The 18,175-nt window shown below is 38.2% G+C and overlaps 1 long non-coding RNA gene across 1 annotated transcript in view; it reads right to left on the bottom strand.

Annotated features, from left to right (window-relative positions):
- Positions 1–1,880: 1,880 nt before the first annotated feature.
- The window catches only part of LOC105499950 (uncharacterized), a 186,778-nt gene continuing 170,483 nt past the window's right edge, over positions 1,881–18,175 (bottom strand). Inside the window, exon 4 of the long non-coding RNA XR_011608603.1 lies at positions 1,881–2,444. This is a non-coding gene — a long non-coding RNA (uncharacterized lncRNA). The remainder of the gene's footprint in view (positions 2,445–18,175) is intronic.

Here is an 18,175-nt window from a genome sequence, read left to right as displayed (position 1 = left end):
AGCCAAATCAGGAATGAACTTCCATTCACAATTGCTTCAAAGAGAATCAAATACCTAGGAATCCAACTTCCAAGGGATGTAAAGGACCTCTTCAAGGAGAACTACAAACCACTGCTCAGTGAAATCAAAGAGGACACAAACAAATGGAAGAACATACCATGCTCATGGATAGGAAGAATCAATATCGTGAAAATGGCCATACTGCCCAAGGTAATTTATAGATTCAATGCCATCCCCATCAAGCTACCAATGACTTTCTTCACAGAATTGGAAAAAACTGCTTTAAAGTTCATATGGAACCAAAAAAGAGCCCGCATCTCCAAGACAATCCTAAGTCAAAAGAACAAAGCTGGAGGCATCACGCTACCTGACTTCAAACTATACTACAAGGCTACAGTAACCAAAACAGCATGGTACTGGTACCAAAACAGAGATATAGACCAATGGAACAGAACAGAGTCCTCAGAAATAATACCACACATCTACAGCCATTTGATCTTTGACAAACCTGAGAGAAACAAGAAATGGGGAAAGGATTCCCTATTTAATAAATGGTGCTGGGAAAATTGGCTAGCCATAAGTAGAAAGCTGAAACTGGATCCTTTCCTTACTCCTTATACGAAAATTAATTCAAGATGGATTAGAGACTTAAATGTTAGACCTAATACCATAAAAATCCTAGAGGAAAACCTAGGTAGTACCATTCAGGACATAGGCATGGGCAAAGACTTCATGTCTAAAACACCAAAAGCAACGGCAGCAAAAGCCAAAATTGACAAATGGGATCTCATTAAACTAAAGAGCTTCTGCACAGCAAAAGACACTACCATCAGAGTGAACAGGCAACCTACAGAATGGGAGAAAATTTTTGCAATCTACTCATCTGACAAAGGGCTAATATCCAGAACTTACAAAGAACTCAAACAAATTTACAAGAAAAAAACAAACAACCCCATCAAAAAGTGGGCAAAGGATACGAACAGACATTTCTCAAAAGAAGACATTCATACAGCCAACAGACACATGAAAAAATGCTCATCATCACTGGCCATCAGAGAAATGCAAATCAAAACCACAATGAGATACCATCTCACACCAGTTAGAATGGCGATCATTAAAAAGTCAGGAAACAACAGGTGCTGGAGAGGATGTGGAGAAATAGGAACACTTTTACACTGTTGGTGGGATTGTAAACTAGTTCAACCATTATGGAAAACAGTATGGCGATTCCTCAAGGATCTAGAACTAGATGTACCATATGACCCAGCCATCCCATTACTGGGTATATACCCAAAGGATTATAAATTATGCTGCTATAAAGACACATGCACACGTATGTTTATTGCAGCACTATTCACAATAGCAAAGACTTGGAATCAACCCAAATGTCCATCAGTGACAGATTGGATTAAGAAAATGTGGCACATATACACCATAGAATACTATGCAGCCATAAAAAAGGATGAGTTTGAGTCCTTTGTAGGGACTTGGATGCAGCTGGAATCCATCATTCTTAGCAAACTGTCACAAGAACAGAAAACCAAACACCGCATGTTCTCACTCATAGGTGGGAACTGAACAATGAGATCACTCGGACTCAGGAAGGGGAACATCACACACCGGGGCCTATCATGGGGAGGGGGGAGGGGGGAGGGATTGCATTGGGAGTTATACCTGATGTAAATGACGAGTTGATGGGTGCAGCACAGCAACATGGCACAAGTATACATATGTAACAAACCTGCACGTTATGCACATGTACCCTACAACTTAAAGTATAATAATAATAAATAAATTTAAAAAAAAATAGTATCCCCCAATTTCTTGGTCTGTTTGTGTTGCTATAAAGAATACCTGAAGCTGAGTAATTTATAAATAAAAGAGGTTTATTTAGCTCATGGTTCTGCAGGCTGTACAAGAAGCATGGCATCAACATCTGCTTAGTTTCTGCTGATGGCTTTTGTGCTGGGTCAAACCATGGTGGAGAAGGTCAAAGCAGAAGCAGCACAAGTGAAGACAGAACAAACCAAAAGGGCATCCTGGCTTCATAACAATTCACCCTCATGAAAAACAATTCACTCCCCCAGAACAAATTCAGTCTTGTGAAAGTGAGAACTCAACAACTACATTGAAAATGGTATGAAACCATTCATGAGGGATCCAACCCTTGACCCAAACACTTCTCACTAAGCTCTACCTCTCAACACCGCTACACTGGGGATCAAATCCCAATATGAGTTCTGATGGGGACAAACAAACCATGTACAAACCATAGCATTCTGCCGTTGGTCCCCTGACAACTCATGTCCTTTTCACATAAAAACATGTAATCATTCCATCCCAACAATAGTCCCCCAATTCTTAACTTGTTGCAGCATCAATTCAAATGTCCAAAGTCCAAAGTCTCATTTGAGACTCAAGCCAAGTTCCTTCCAGCTATGAGCCTGTGAAAAAAAACAAAAACAAAAACAAAAACCGAACAATTTATTTCCTTCCAATATACAGTTGTTGTACAGGCATCAGGTAAACATTCTTATTCCAAAAGGGAGAAATCAGCCACAGGAGAGGGGCAGTAGGCACCACACAAGCACAAAGCACAGCACGGCAGGAGTTAAATATTAAAGCTCTAAAATAATCTCTTTTGACTGTATGTGCTGTCTTCTGGGCACAGTGGTGTGAAGAGTGGGCTACAAGACCTGGGCATCCCCACATCCATGGCTTGGCTGGGCAAAGCCCACATGGCTGCTCTCATGCCTCTTCCTTCTGTGACTTCATTCTTACTGGTCCCACTCTCTCATCTCTGTACCAGCCACACTGCTTTCCTTGTTCTTTCTCAGACACACGAGGTACATCCAATGTTAGCACACTGATAATGCTGTTCCCTGTGTCTGGAATATACTTTACCCAGACAAAACATGGATAATGTCTTTATCTATTTTAGGTCTTTGTTCAGACATCACCTTCTCAATGAGTCCTTCCCTAATCACCTTATTTAAAATTTCAACCCTTCTGCTGACATGCTTTCTATTCTCCCTCTGTACTTACACTTGCAACTTCTTATACACTATATTTTATATCTGTATGATATATATTTTTATTATCTGTTTAGAGTTCATCTTTTCAGAATGTCAACTTATTAAAGGCATTTAAAAATAGTTGTGTTTAATGCTGCATCCCACCTCCTAGAGGGCTGGAACAAAGAAGATATTCAATAAGACAAATAAAATAGCCCTCTTTCAGCATATAATATTTTCCTGAATTTCCCTTTGTTTATTTCAGTTTCAGTTTTGTTTGCCTTTCATATTTGCCTACCACAATTGGCCTTTCTTTTAGTCATGGAGTTTTTTTTGTGAATTTACCTAGAGTGTATCTTTTGGTGGGCTGTCCAACTCATTCATTTCTTTGACTCCTCTTAGGTCTATATTATATCTCCATTGTTTTTGAATGTCACTAAATTTTGGGCTAGCTACTTTGGGAGGGAAATGCAGCAGTTGCATTACACAAAGAACGTGACGAATTTACTTTTCCTGGTTTGACCTCATCAGAATTAAGATTAAGTTCAGCTCAATGTATGAAAAAATTATAGAAAATTTATACAAGTTCCTCTTACACTGAGGAAAATAAAGATGATATATATACCTTTATTTGTGATAGAAGAAAGAAAGAGACATGGAAATTTGAAATAACAAAATATTTATACCATTCATATGCTAAATAATTCTATTCTGATGCTCTATTGCTGTATAGTAAAGTCATCCAGAAACTTTATGGTGTAAAATAACAGTCATTTTATGGTGCTTGTTGATATGGCTTGAATTTCTATTCTCCTTCAAGTCTCATATTGAATTGCAACCCCTAATGTTGGAGGTGGGGCCTAGTGGGAGGTGATTGGATCATGGAGGGCAGTTTCTAATGGTTTAACACCATCCCCCTTGGTGGTGTTGTGGCAATAGTGAGTGAGTTATCACAAGATTTGGTTGCTTGAAAGTGTGTGGCACCCACCACTCTCTCTCTTCTTCCTGCTTCAACCACATGAAGATGTATCTGATTCCCCATTGCCTTCCGCCATCATTATACATTTCCTGAGGCCTCCCCAGAAACAGATGCTGCCATGCTTCCTGTACAGCTTGTGAAGCCATGAGCCAATTAAACCTCTTTTCTTTATAAATTACCCAGTTTCGAGTGTTTCTTTATAGCAATGCGAGAATAGACTAATACACTTAAAGATTCTGTAGGGTTAGCGTTTTGTTCAAGGCAAGCAGGGATGACTTCTTTTTGTTCCAGAATGTCTAAGCCTTTAGCCAGAAAGTTATGAACAACTGGAGGCAATTCAAGTGACTAGGGGCTGAACTTATCTAAGGTGGAGCTGATAAATAGAAATGTCAATGATAGGCAATGATAGAAATATCCTCTATGTATGTTGGCTATAAAATAGTCAATAGTCACTTGTGGCTAGTAAGCATTTGAAAAATGGTTAGTAATACTGAGGCTCTGTACTTTTAATCTTATTTAATTTTTATTAATGTGAATTTAAAAAGCCATGTGTGACATGTGGCAAGTAACTACCATATTAGAAAGGTCAAATACAGTTTTCTTGGCTCATAGGTTTAGTACCTGGGGTTAAAGGACTTACAAGCTGGGCTCATGTGGGACAATGAGCCAAAGGGCCTGCACATGGCCACTGCATGTGGTTTGGACATTGTGACCTCAGAGTAGTTGGACTACTTACATGTGGCTTAGGACTCCAAGAGTAAATGTTGCAGTGATTACGAAAAATCTGCATAGTTTTTTATGATTTAGCTTCAGAATTCTTATAGCATTTTTATTAGCTGAATTAGTCACAAACCATTCTAGATTGAAGGTGAGAGTACACAGACTCCTAAGATATCAATAGAAGAAGTGCCAAAGTATATATCATATGTTTTAAAACTTCCATACTCCCTTTTTTTTTTTTTTTGAGACAGATCTCACTCCGTCACCCAGGCTGGAGTGCAGTGGCGTGATCTTGGCTCACTGAAACCTCTGCCTCCCGGGTTCACGTGATTCTTCTGCCTTAGGCTCCCAAGTAACTGGGATTACAGGTGTACGCCACTACGCCCAGCTAATTTCTGTATTTTAGTAGAGACAAGGTTTCACCATGTTGGCCAGGCTGGCCTCGAACTCCTGACCTCAGGTGATCCACCTGCCTCGGCCTCTTAAAGTGCTGGGATTTCAGGCATGAGCCACTGCGCCCAGCCTAAAACTTCCATACTCTCTAAAAGATTTTGGTATTATATCAGAGAGCTGTTTTCTCCATTTTCTTAAACTTGCATATTTTTTAATCAATCTGTATTGGTGAGGTTGACAATGAAGAAATATGCTGATCATAAACTCTAAAGATACACTGCATTTTTCTAGATGGGGGCTTAGAGTTTCTAGCCCAGGGTGATAGCTGAATCAAAGGGATACATCACACAAATGAATAATTTTTAAGCAAAGGATGGCATTATAGAACTATAAAGGAGAATCTACTTTAATTTTGCATGTTAACAAATCGGGGTTCAAATTTGAATGCAGAACTTTCCATGTAAAATATAACCAGAGTCAATAGCAGCAGGGAATATAATATTTGCCTTGAAAATCACTAGCTGATACCTTCAAGGGGGAAAAAAAACTTGTATATTTTACAATTTAGTTGAAATCTAATTTTAGAGCACACTTGGATCTCTCCAGACTCCACCAATGGCCATCAAAAAAACAGAAAGAAGTCACTCCTTCGGATACATAAATCTATAAGAGTGCAGCTAGAATCAATCAGTCAATGGTGTATTGAAGGCAGACATTCACTATGTACGGGCATGTCAAGCATTCAGGAGGCATTGTTTATAATAGTTCCTGTTGTATAATTCATAATGGGGATTGTGGGAAATGGATTCATTGTATTGGTAAACATCATTGAACCAGGAACTGAAAGGTCTCCCTGATTGATTTTATTCTCAACTGCTTGGCCATCTCCAGGATATGTTTCCTGTGGAAACAATTTTAGCTATCTCTTTCAATATAGGCTATGAGAAAATGCCTGATTCTAAGAATCTTGCAGTAAGTTTTGACATTCTCTGGACAGGATCCAACTATTTCTGCTTGTACTGTACCAGCCACTTAGTGTCTTCCATTTCTTCAAGGTAGCCAACTTCTCCAAACCCATTTTCCTCTGGATGAAATAGAGAATTCACAAGGTGCTTCTTTTTGTTGTACTAGAGGCAATGATCTCTTTCTGCACAACTTTCATTTTGAAAGAAATAATAAATAGTTTAATCCAAGAATGGGTAATAATAAAAGGCAACTTGACATTTAACTATATGGAGACCATGCATGATTTCACTTCTCTGTTTCTCCTTCAGAGGATGTTCATCCTTCCTTTTGTGGAAACACTGGCCTCCATTTTTCTCTTACTCCTGTCCTTATGGAGCCACACCAGACAGATGAAGCTACACGGTGTTTATTCCAGGGATCCCAGCAGAGAAGCCCATGTAAGACCTATAAAAGCTATAATTTCATTTCTACTCCTCTGCTGTGCATCAGTTCATCAGTATCATACTAACATTTTCTTATCCTATTCTAGACAGTGTTGTGGCAAGGACTTTTAGTAGTGTGCTGCTATTTTTCCATCCATCTGGCCATTCATGTCTTCTAATTTTACGTGACAGCAAACTGAAGCAAGCTTCTCTTTGTGTCCTAAAGAAGATGAAATATGCCAAAAAGGACATAATCTCTCATTTTTATAAACATGCCTGATATGAGTGATGATATTCTGAGAAAACAAAAGGAAGAAGAAGAACAGGAGGGCTACACATTTGTCTCTTTCACCTACCTCTTCTTTTCTCATTATATTCTATGATATATTGAGCATTATTGAAAATACTTGCAGATTTAAATTAAGCAGAAAAGATTGCTACCTTGTTTGCACCATATATGGAGATTATGTATTGAATAGTAAAATTCTAATGTATTGATAATACATTTTACATTAGGCACTGTGAACAATATAATAGATTATTATTAAATTTTATTAATATGTTGCATAAGCATTAGAATAGAATAGAAATACATCAATAATTATAATATACATTTATGTGTATAGAGTGTACATAAAATCAGATTTACATGTATAAACACATACAGATTTAGTTCCTATCCTAAAAATGATGATCCATTGATAATTTAAAATTAGGAAGGAAAACTCAAATGAAAATAATTAGTAGAGTCTACAGCTTAGTGAAAACTTGGAGGATATGAAACAAAGTCAATCGAAACGCACATCACTAAGAGTTATTTCCAAATATAAACCATATTCCATTCATATTTTCAGTTAAAAACACTAAGCAACATTGACCATCAAAAATGTTACAATCTTGACCATGTACAACAGACTTGGACTCTAGAATCTGAATCTTTGGAGTAACAATAAAATTTTACTCAATTGGTTAACTGTGTAAGGAAGGCAAGGACACATATTTAAAAATCAGTAAGATTTTAAGTAAGCAAAATTGGAGGACTGCTGCTGGCATCTAGTGCAGAGTTACCAGGTTTAGTAAGTAAAAATATAGAAGGCTCAGAAGATAGTAACAAATACAGGATCTCATTCTATGAAAGTCACTATGTAAAGAAAGAAAAATAAATAAAGATTTGAAAAGAAAAACAAATCAGGGACAGCCAGTTTACAGAATTAAATTTAGTAAGAACGTCTCCTCTTAAAAATGTAATTAAAAAGCATGTAAAAACAGCAGGTTAAATAAAAGAACAAAATTGCAAGTTTAAGATAAACAGTAATAAATACTTAAAATGAAATAATTGGAAGCAGATTTTGAAGAGCAATCATGTTCTCTCTAAAAAAGGAAAGAATATATCGCAAGGAAATAATACAGTTTTCAGCAGTAAAGTCAAAAGACAAATTTTCAACATTGCAGAAAGTAGTTTAAAAAGTCAATTATATAGTAATCAATAGAACAAAAAGTAAACCCTAGAAAAATAACCTGGACATTGCAGGCCTAAAATGAAATTTTAAATGTGTGAATAAAATTAAAATATCCAGAGAACAGACCATGAGATTTCCAAGTGCAGAGGATGTCATCCCTTTAGGACAGTGGTTCTCAACACAGGGCAATTTTGCCCCCTAGGGGACATTTAATAATGCCTGGAGACATTTTCAGTTAAGGAGGGATGCTGCTCGCATCTATTGTAATGTTACCAGATTTAGCAAATAAAAATATAGGAGGCCCAGTTACATTTACACTTCAGACAAAAAACAAAACAAAACAAACAAACAAACAAAAAACATGAAGAATAAATTTATAAATAAGTATTGCTTGTGATAACCATAATATAAGTTTACATCATGATATAAGTGTGCCATGGAGGACCAATTACAGACCTGCAGCATTGATAATTGTATACACAGACAATGACAATTATTTGCTGCTTGTTTGAAATTCAGATTGAACTGACACACCCTGTATTTTACCTGGTAACTGTACGAGGACAAGGATGCTGCTAAATATCTCACAATGCACATGACAGCCCCTCGCAACAGAATTATCTGGCATAAAATGTAAATTGATCTAAAGTTAAAAATCATGGTCTATGAAGATATAATAATGAAAAGCACAAATTCCATAATTACGACTGAAAAAATAAAATCAGTTATTGATACAAGATTTCACACAGACCAGCTGCCTTCCTTATCTCTGAAATGTCCAACTTACCATACTTAGGCTCTGATTTCTGCACATACAGCCCCAGCTCACACTTGCTACCGAGCAGGCCTTACTCTGAGACAGGAAAGATTTGGGCTGCTTTAGTCCTTCACCAACTGCTGATTAGCGAGCTGTGACGGCTTCCAGTTAAAATAATTTGTGGGTGAAAAATTCACAAAATATACTTAATTTTTAAAAATTAGAGTATAGAAATGCTCAAAGCTGTGTTCTTGTTTTTAGGGTACTGTGAATTCCTAAGCCCCATAATTCTGTAGATAGCTTGTTTATGGCGGTCTTCTATTTACCTCCAAAACGGTTTTATATTTTATTTCTCTTTCTTCCTCCTCTCATGATATTCTGATAATGATTTTAGCAATTTTGCTAAGTGACAATCACAGATTTAATTTAAATCATAAAATGACATACCCCTTATGAAATAAGATTACTCTTTCCTTTCAGTCTTTTCTAACTGCTCCGGTGCTCTCAAAGGATAGTGTCATCCATGATGTCACAGTCCTCCTCCTGTCCCCCTTACCTCTGGACTCATCTCTTAATCTAAAAGAAAAACAAATTGCATGCAAAAGAAAGAAACAGTTCTTTAAACATTACTTCTGATGGATTTAGTTCTGTCCAGGAAGAAAATAGATGCTATATTCAGAATACTCTACAATCTTGGGCAACTGTGTAATCTTGGTCTTAGGGATGGATGTTGGGAAAAAAATTCTCCATGAATGTATTGCACTTCTGCATGGTCTAGGTCTTATCTTATGAGCAAACAGTACGTTTGATGAGCAAACAGAAGGGCCTCAACTAGGATCAGGTGAGCAAGGCACGCAGGGTGCAAAGTTTGAGCAGCCACTTGGTTTTAGGACCCTGCAACCTATTGAATGCCTTCTTACATTTTGTGCCTAGGAGTCTCATTCACTTTGCCCAAGACCAGGTCACGGCAAAGAGCCTTGGGATTTAGAAATAGTGTATCCCTCTTGGTCAGAAGGCAGACTTGTTTAAAGATACATCTCTTCTTCTCTCCAGAGATATTTGCTTCCATTCCAGGGTAAGGCTGAAGTCTCCTTTCTTCCTCAGAAGGAAAGATGGACAGGTTACTTACAGTGACCAAAGGTTTTAAGACCAGAGTTTCCTATTTTTGAGATTTCTCTTTTGATGGACACCACTACAGGCACATGTGACATTGGGTTCTAATCTTATACCTGTAGGGGACTGAAGTTTGAAGAAACAGTACGATGATGTTCCTCTGGCTACTGCTAGCACTTCTATAAATAATAAACCATCTTGTGCCTTCTGCAAGTATAACAAGTGACAAGCTAAGTTACTAGCTTATAATAATTTTGGCAACAGGGATGGAACACGGCCCAAAGACCTGGCCTTTGGAAGAGAAAGTGAAGGATCCTACAAGCTGATTAATAGGATTTGCTGAAAGTCCATGGGAACTGGTAGCTAACATGTTGAATAAAATGTTTGTAATTGGTAAATAAATATTCTTCCATTATGTTGCTCATTAATGAGTAGGATTGGGAAGTTTTTGAAAACTGAGTACCACATGGGAGAACTGAAACAGACTTCCAAGTGACACTTACAGATTTTGCTCTCTTCTCCAGATAACTTTAGATAGAAATATTAAAGATCTCCCAAAGTTGTTACATTCAGATGATTATTCAGTTAACAATTAAGTAGTGGCAATAATGCTTTAAATGTGTCTTGCATACTGGCCTGAAGACACTTTCTCTATATTTCCTGATAACTTCTTTACCTCTATTCTGATGTCAATTGCTTTAGGGATTCGGGCTGGGCCTGAGATCTTCCTGACCCAAAGGACACCAAAGTCCCTACAGAACCATCCCAACATATTGCAAAGCTTCAAGGAGAGTAGGGAGTCAAATTAGTATACCCCTGCTGGATATACGTGTACAAATCACCATTCTACTTGGTTCTGGGGGTTGGGGGAAGGGGTGCTGAGGGATGGAGGACAATAGCATGTGAGGAGATACAAGAGTCCCTACTGGGAGGCACGCTAGAAAGAAGGGCAAGAAGCCAAGAGGGAAAAAAAAGAAAGCCAACCCTCCCCTCCCGTGCCATACCCTTCTCATCCCTTCCCTTCTTTTCCTCCCACCTCAACCTCCCAAATGACTAGGACAACAGGCACACACCATCATGCCTGGATAATGTTTTAATGTTTTATAAAGACAAAGGAGTCTCACTATGTCACCCACGCTGGTTTAGAACTCCTGGCCTTAAGCAGTCCTCCCACCTCTGCCTCTCAAAGTACTGATATTACAGGCATGAGTCACTGCACCATGCAGGCCTCCAGTCATTCTTTATAGTTTACCCTCATTTTTCTACATTCTATAAATACTCAAATAGAAGATAGCAGGGCCTCCTGGCTAGTGTGATAGCCTCTAATAAGCAAGTTTAGAAAGGAAAAGGAAAAAGAAGGGCCTGAGTTCAACTGGTGAGGATTGAACAAACAGTGCACACACACACACTCACACACACACACACCCCAAAGTTAGGAAGACTTTGTGGATAGGGCCTTTTGGACCCATTTGATGCACTGTTTTTTGTTGTCTTTATATCTGTGTGTATGGTGTGATATTAAATACTTAACATATTAGCTCATAAGTGCCAGAAAGATTGATCTAGGGAAAAGCACCAAAAATGTTAGTGGGACAAACTCCCTGGCCATTTGAGTCAGTGGGAGCATAATTTACCATGAGTGCCTTCACCCGCAATGTCCAAACCTACCCTTATTGGGTTTTCTGTGTATTGCAAACAGAGAAAATCCCTCTGTGCAAGATAAAACAGAAAATTACTCAATGTACTTAAGACAACTCACAAAAAAATCAACCATTTCTCAAGGAATAAAACAATCAAGAAATAACAACCTCGAAATGACTTAGGTATTAAAATGACCAAAGACTTTATAGGAGCTGTTATACCCATCCTTCATGAGGTCAATGTAGACACTCAAAATGAATGGAAAGGAAAAATTTGTCAGCAGAAAAATAAGAATTACATAAAATAAGAAAACAGATATTTTAGAAATGAAAAATATAATGTCTAAAAAAACCTTTATTGCGTGTGATAAATAGCATAAAGGAAATGATGGAGGAAAGACAGTATTCTTGAGGTTGGATCAATAGAAATCATATACTCTAAACAATACAGGGTAAAATAATTGAAAAAAATTGTACATCATATCATGAATATGAAAGGTTACAACAAATGATGTACTATTCATGCATTCTGAGTTTCAGAAAAACAGACCAAAGAGGTTGATGTTGAAAGAGGACTCAGAGAAATAACAGTCAAAAAATTTCCAAACATGGTAAAGGGCATCAACCTATAGATTCAGGAAGCTGAGCAAATCCCAACCAGAGTACAACCAATGCAATCCGTGCCAGGGAACATCATTGTCCAATTTCTGAAAATTAAAGACAAAATCTTGAAAGCAGTAAGAAGGAAATGACATCATAGTCACAGGGAAAATACAATACGAATAACAGTGGTTATTATCACCAGAAATAACAGTAGAAAGGAGCACAAACATTTAAAGTGCTCAAAGGAAGAAATGGTCTACCAGAGGTTTATGTTCAATAAAAATATCCTTCATTAATGGACAGGAAATCCAGGCATTCTAAGAAAAAAAGAAAAGCTAGAAACCTAGGAGAATTTCTTTCCAACAAACCTATCTTTAAGTAGTGGCCAAATGAAGTTCTCTAAACATAAAGGAAAGAATAGAAGAGGAATTTGTGGAACATCAAGAATGAAGTAAAAATAACAGAAAGGGGGAAAGTGGGCAAACACAATATATCTTCCTTTTTCACTTGAGTTGCTAACACTGAAGATGGAAGAGAGACAGGAAATGTGGAAATGAAATGACATTCTTCTCTAGAGCCTCTAGGAAGTAACTCAACCTTGACACATGAATTTAACTCGGTGAACCCCAGTTCAGATTTCTGACCTACAAAACTGAAAAATAATAAATTAACTTTGACCTAAAAATTATAAAGGGATGTAAGTTTCCCTTACTTCACTAAAACTGTTAAAAAGTGTACACCACTAGACTATGACAAGCTATGTACATGTAAACGAATACATAGAAGAATCACTAAAAATGCTATTCAGAGAGATACACTCAAAAACTATACAGATCAACTAAAATAGAATTATAAAACATTTCCAAGGGCCCCATAGGAGAGCAGGAAAAAGAAAACAATCAAAAGTAGTATAAATAAAAAACAAAAAATAAGATTGCTCAAAAATATCAAAACGTGCATTAAATGTCAATGGTTACTGAAAGTAAATTTTTGCCATCTCAGTTTGTGATTTACACTTTTGCATAGATATATACTTTAAATCACAAATATTTGTATAACAACTAATTATACATAAACTCATTCATGTTCTCATGCAAATATCTGGAAGCAGCCTGGGTGAGTCTCTCCAATTCGCACCGAACCAAACCACGTCTAGAGGGGTAAGATATCCATCCTGTGTGTGCTATGAAGATTAACGGCCTCCCGAAGTCACACACTTCCTAATTCCCAGACAAGTGACTATGTTAACTTACATGACAAATGGAAATTACATCTGCCAATCAATTGACTTGAATTTAGAGAGGTTATCCTGGATTATCCAGACGGACTCAATGTAACCATAAGGTTGTTAAATGTAGAAGAGGGAGGCAGAAGAGCCAGTGCCAGGGCAATGTGATGTGATGTGATGGGAGGCTCAACTGGCTATTGCTGGCATTGAAGATGGAAGAGGGCCAAGGAATGTGGACAAAAAATGGGTTCTTTTCTAGAGACTCCAGAAAGGGACTCAGCCTTGACAGGTGGATCTAACTGAGTGAGACCCATTATACACACTATGCTTCTCTAGCTTCCCACAATTACTCAATTTCCTGTAATTTAGTATTAGCCTTGTTCTAAAGATAAGCGTCTTCTTAGAAAGTGGTGGATAGCAGAGTGATACTCATGGCTAATGAACAATTTGCTATATTTTCTAAATTGAAAACAACATCCAGTTAAACTGGAATTACAAAGAGAAGAGAAGGAATGCTCAGAAGATCAAATTAATTTTTCCTCATTTACTACAGTGACCTTAGCCATGTGACTTAATTTCTTTAGATGTAATTCTTTATCTTCTCTCCCTCTTCTTATGCCTTCAATAAGATATTCATATTCTGCCCAGCCATCCATTTTACTGTGTGAAGAAACTCCTTTGGGGCTTCCAAAAAGGTCAGTAGTGAGATGAAATATTAAAACTGGACCTCCTGTTTCAGAGTCGTTAGGCTTTAGAATTTACAACTGAATAATATGTTCAATGCATCAGAAAGACTGATAAAGTTTCCTTGGGCTGTCCCTTCGATAAGATTCTATGGATTCATTTGGAATCCACTTTTTAGAAAGAGAGAAATGAAAGAATTTTGAAAAACAAGAGAGAGGCCTTGTTGATCTTATGCTTATTTGGTAACAGAAAATCAAGGCAATTGGGCTTGGAAGATAAATAGGGAGGAAAGGGATTGCAACGTTCCCTTGCTGATATAGATGCTGATATCAGCAAGAGTCAAGTTTAGAATTTTTTGTGCATTAAGATGAACATTGAAAATGGTGTGAAATCTCTAGTAAGATGTCGGGGGCACCAAGGTAATTTATAGATTCAATGACATCCTTATTAAGCCACCAACGACTTTCTTTGCAGAATTGGAAAAAACTGCTTTAAAGTTCATAAGGAACCAAAAAAGAGCCTGCATTGCCGAGACAATCCTAAACCAAAAGAACAAAGCTAGAGGCATCACACTACCTGACTTCAAACTATACTACAAGGCTACAGTAACCAAAACAGCATGGTACTGGTACCAAAACAGAGATATAGACCAATGGAACAGAACAGAGCCCTTAAAAATAATACCACACATCTACAGCCATCAGATCTTTGACAAACCTGACAAAAACAAGAAATGGGGAAAGGATTCCCTATTTAATAAATGGTGCTGGGAAAATTGACTAGCCATAAGTAGAAAACTGAAACTGGATCCTTTCCTTACTCCTTATATGAAAATTAATTCAAGATGGATTAGAGACATAATGTTAGACCTAAAACCATAAAAATCCTAGAAGAAAACCTAGGTAATACCATTCAGGACATAGGCATGGGCAAGGACTTCATGTCTAAAACACCAAAAGCAAAGGCAACAAAAGCTAAAATTGACAAATGGGGTCTAATTAAACTAAAGAGCTTCTGCACAACAAAAGAAACTACCATCAGAGTGAACAGGCAACCTACAGAATGGGAGAAAATTTTTGCAATCTACTCATCTGACAAAGGGCTAATATCCAGAACCTACAAAGAACTCAAACAAATTTACAAGAAAAAAACAAACAACCCCATCAAAAAGTGGGCAAAGGATATGAACAGACACTTCTCAAAAGAAGACATTCATACAGCCAACAGACACATGAAAAAATGTCCATCATCACTCGCCATTAGAGAAATGCAAACCGAAATCACAATGAGATACCATCTCACACCAGTTAGAATGGCAATCATTAAAAAGTCAGGAAACAACAGGTGCTGGAGAGGATGTGGAGAAATAGGAACACTTTTACCCTGTTGGTGGGACTGTAAACTAGTTCAACCATTGGGGAAGACTGTGTGGCGATTCCTCAAGGATCTCAAACTAGAAATACCATTTGACCCAGCCATCCCATTACGGGGTATATACCCAAAGGATTATAAATCATGCTGCTATAAAGACACATGCACACATATGTTTATTGCGGCACTATTCACAATAGCAAAGACTTGGAATCAACCCAAATGTCCATCAGTGACAGACTGGATTAAGAAAATGTGGCACATATACACCATGGAATACTATGCAGCCATAAAAAAGGATGAATTTGTGTCCTTTGTAGGGACATGAATGCAGCTGGAATCCATCATTCTTAGCAAACTATCACAAGAACAGAAAACCAAACACTGCATGTTCTCACTCACAGGTGGGAACTGAACAATGAGATCACTTGGACTCGGGAAGGGGGGCATCACACACCGGGGCCTATCATGGGGAGGGGGGAGGGGGGAGGGATTGCACTGGGAGTTATACCTGATGTAAATGACGAGTTGTTGGGTGCTGACAAGTTGATGGGTGCAGCACAGCAACATGGCACAAGTAGACATATGTAACAAACCTGCACGTTATGCACATGTACTCTAGAACTTAAAGTATAATAATAATAATAATAAAAAAAAAGAAAATGTGTCACATATACACCATGGAATACTATGCAGCCATAAAAAAGGATGAACTCGGGTCCTTTGTAGGGACATGGATGCAGCTGGAAACCACCATTCTCAGCAAACTATCGCAAGAACCGAAAACTAAACACCGCTTATTCTCACTCATAGGTGGGAATTGAACAATGAGATCACTTGGACACAGGAAGTGGAACATCACACACTGGGGCCTATTGTGGAGAGGGGGGAGGGGGGAGGGGGGAGGGATAGCATTAGGAGATATACCTAATGTAAATGATGAGTTAATGGGTGCAGCACACCAACATGGCACGTGTGTACATATGTAAGAAACCTGCACGTTGTGCACATGTACCCTAGAACTTGAAGTATAACAACAACAACAAAAAAAGATACCGGGGCAAGAGGATGCAAATCCCAAACAGGCATTGAAATGGACTCTGCTGATTGTGCAGGCACTGGGCTGATCTGCAATTAAGAAATGGTTTGATTCACTTACAGTAAGAATTACTCAACATAGGTCTAGCATTCTGTCATCAGCTTTCTCCAGTGTTAATATATTAATAAAAGATTCCACTGAGTCTGTGGCATCAAAATCGTCCCTCTCTTACCTGCCAAGGCACTTTGCCAGGGCTAATATCCTAACAATGGATATAGAGTGCAAAAACACTCCCTGAGAAGGATTTGGTTAAAGACTTGGCCCACTCATACTCAGAGGTTCCTAAGAGCAGCAAGTGAACTGGACGCGTCATCATGAGCTAGCCCCATATTCTGTCTTCTCCCCAAGAATGGACTTAGCTAAGCGAACATGATACCTGGGTAAGAAATTGATATGGTTTGGCTCTGCGTCCTCACCCAAATCTCATGTCATATTGTAATCCCCACATGTTGGGGCGGGGCCCGGTAGGAGCTGATTAAATTATGGAGGCGGTTTCCCCCTTGCTGTTCTCATGGTAGTGAGTTCTCATGAAATCTGGTTTTTTTGTAAGTGTGTAGCACTTTTCCTCCTGCTCCAGCCATGTGGGACTTGCCGTTTTCCCCTTTGCTTCTGCCATGATTGTAAGTTTTCTGAGACCTCCCCCAGCCATGCTTCCTGTACAGCCTATGGAACTATGAGCCAATTAAATCTCTTTTATTTATAAGTTACTTAGTCTAAGGTAGTTCATTATAGCAATGTGAGAATGAATTCATACAGAAGGGTGCAACATGGGGGCAGAGTTTTAGAGTCCCATTTAAGTCTGTTCTGGAATCCCTCCCAAGAAAATCAAAGCCCAGGAATAAAGAAAAAATACAATAATCTATGGCCCTACCTGGTGTTCCAGTCATGTGCTCTTCCAAATAACCTGCAGTGACATATACTCTCAATAAAGGAATAAATGTCTTCCTTCAAAGGTTAAAACCTCCAGGGAAATTATTCTTCTTATTAAAATCAAAGAATCTTCCTGTGTTGGTGATTGCCATAGTCAGCACCATCTCTCAACAGGCAGGTGTGCAAAGAGGTGGGGCTAGGACACTAGGAGAAATGACCAGATGGATTTGGGCCATGAAGCTGCTTCTTACTCTTGTAGTCTAGAGTGAGAATTTTCCTGACTCCTCCAAGGGTTGTAAAGTAAGGAAGACATAACTAACACTTACCACTCATTCCATATTGGGAAGTAGGAACCCTGTAAATATTGACGGAGGACACCATTCTGCAGGTCTGCAGGGAGTATGTTTTGCAAAGGATACATGAAGTGGAAGAGTAAGAATTTAAAGCCATACAATCAACCTAATTTTAATAGGCCTTTCAGGCACCACGAAAGTAAAATTTCTAGATTCCTCCATCTAAAATCTGCAACTCCACAGTACATTAAGAGCAGTGCTAGAAGATAGCCATTATTTGTAGCCATAAGAATCCAATTAGTTAGAAATTTGCTTCTGTGAGGGCCAAGTCTTCTTTTCAAATAAACTTCAAACATGCCTGAAAGTATTGAGGTGTGCTTTGAGAAGCAGAAGGCGTTGAAATATGATGACCCTGTGAGTAAGTGGAAGACAGAAAAATGAATAATGATGGAAGCTTGAGTGGAGGAGTGGGCAGAAAGAGGACTACTGCTAGTTCATAAAGCTTTTAAATACTTGTTTTCTGTTCAGTCTAAACAGGGTCTTGAAAGGGGCCTGTGCAGATG

The sequence above is a fragment of the Macaca nemestrina genome, chromosome 10 (assembly GCF_043159975.1).
Source record: "Macaca nemestrina isolate mMacNem1 chromosome 10, mMacNem.hap1, whole genome shotgun sequence".
Lineage (NCBI taxonomy): Eukaryota > Metazoa > Chordata > Mammalia > Primates > Cercopithecidae > Macaca > Macaca nemestrina.
This window is presented reverse-complemented; position numbering and strand designations above follow the sequence as displayed.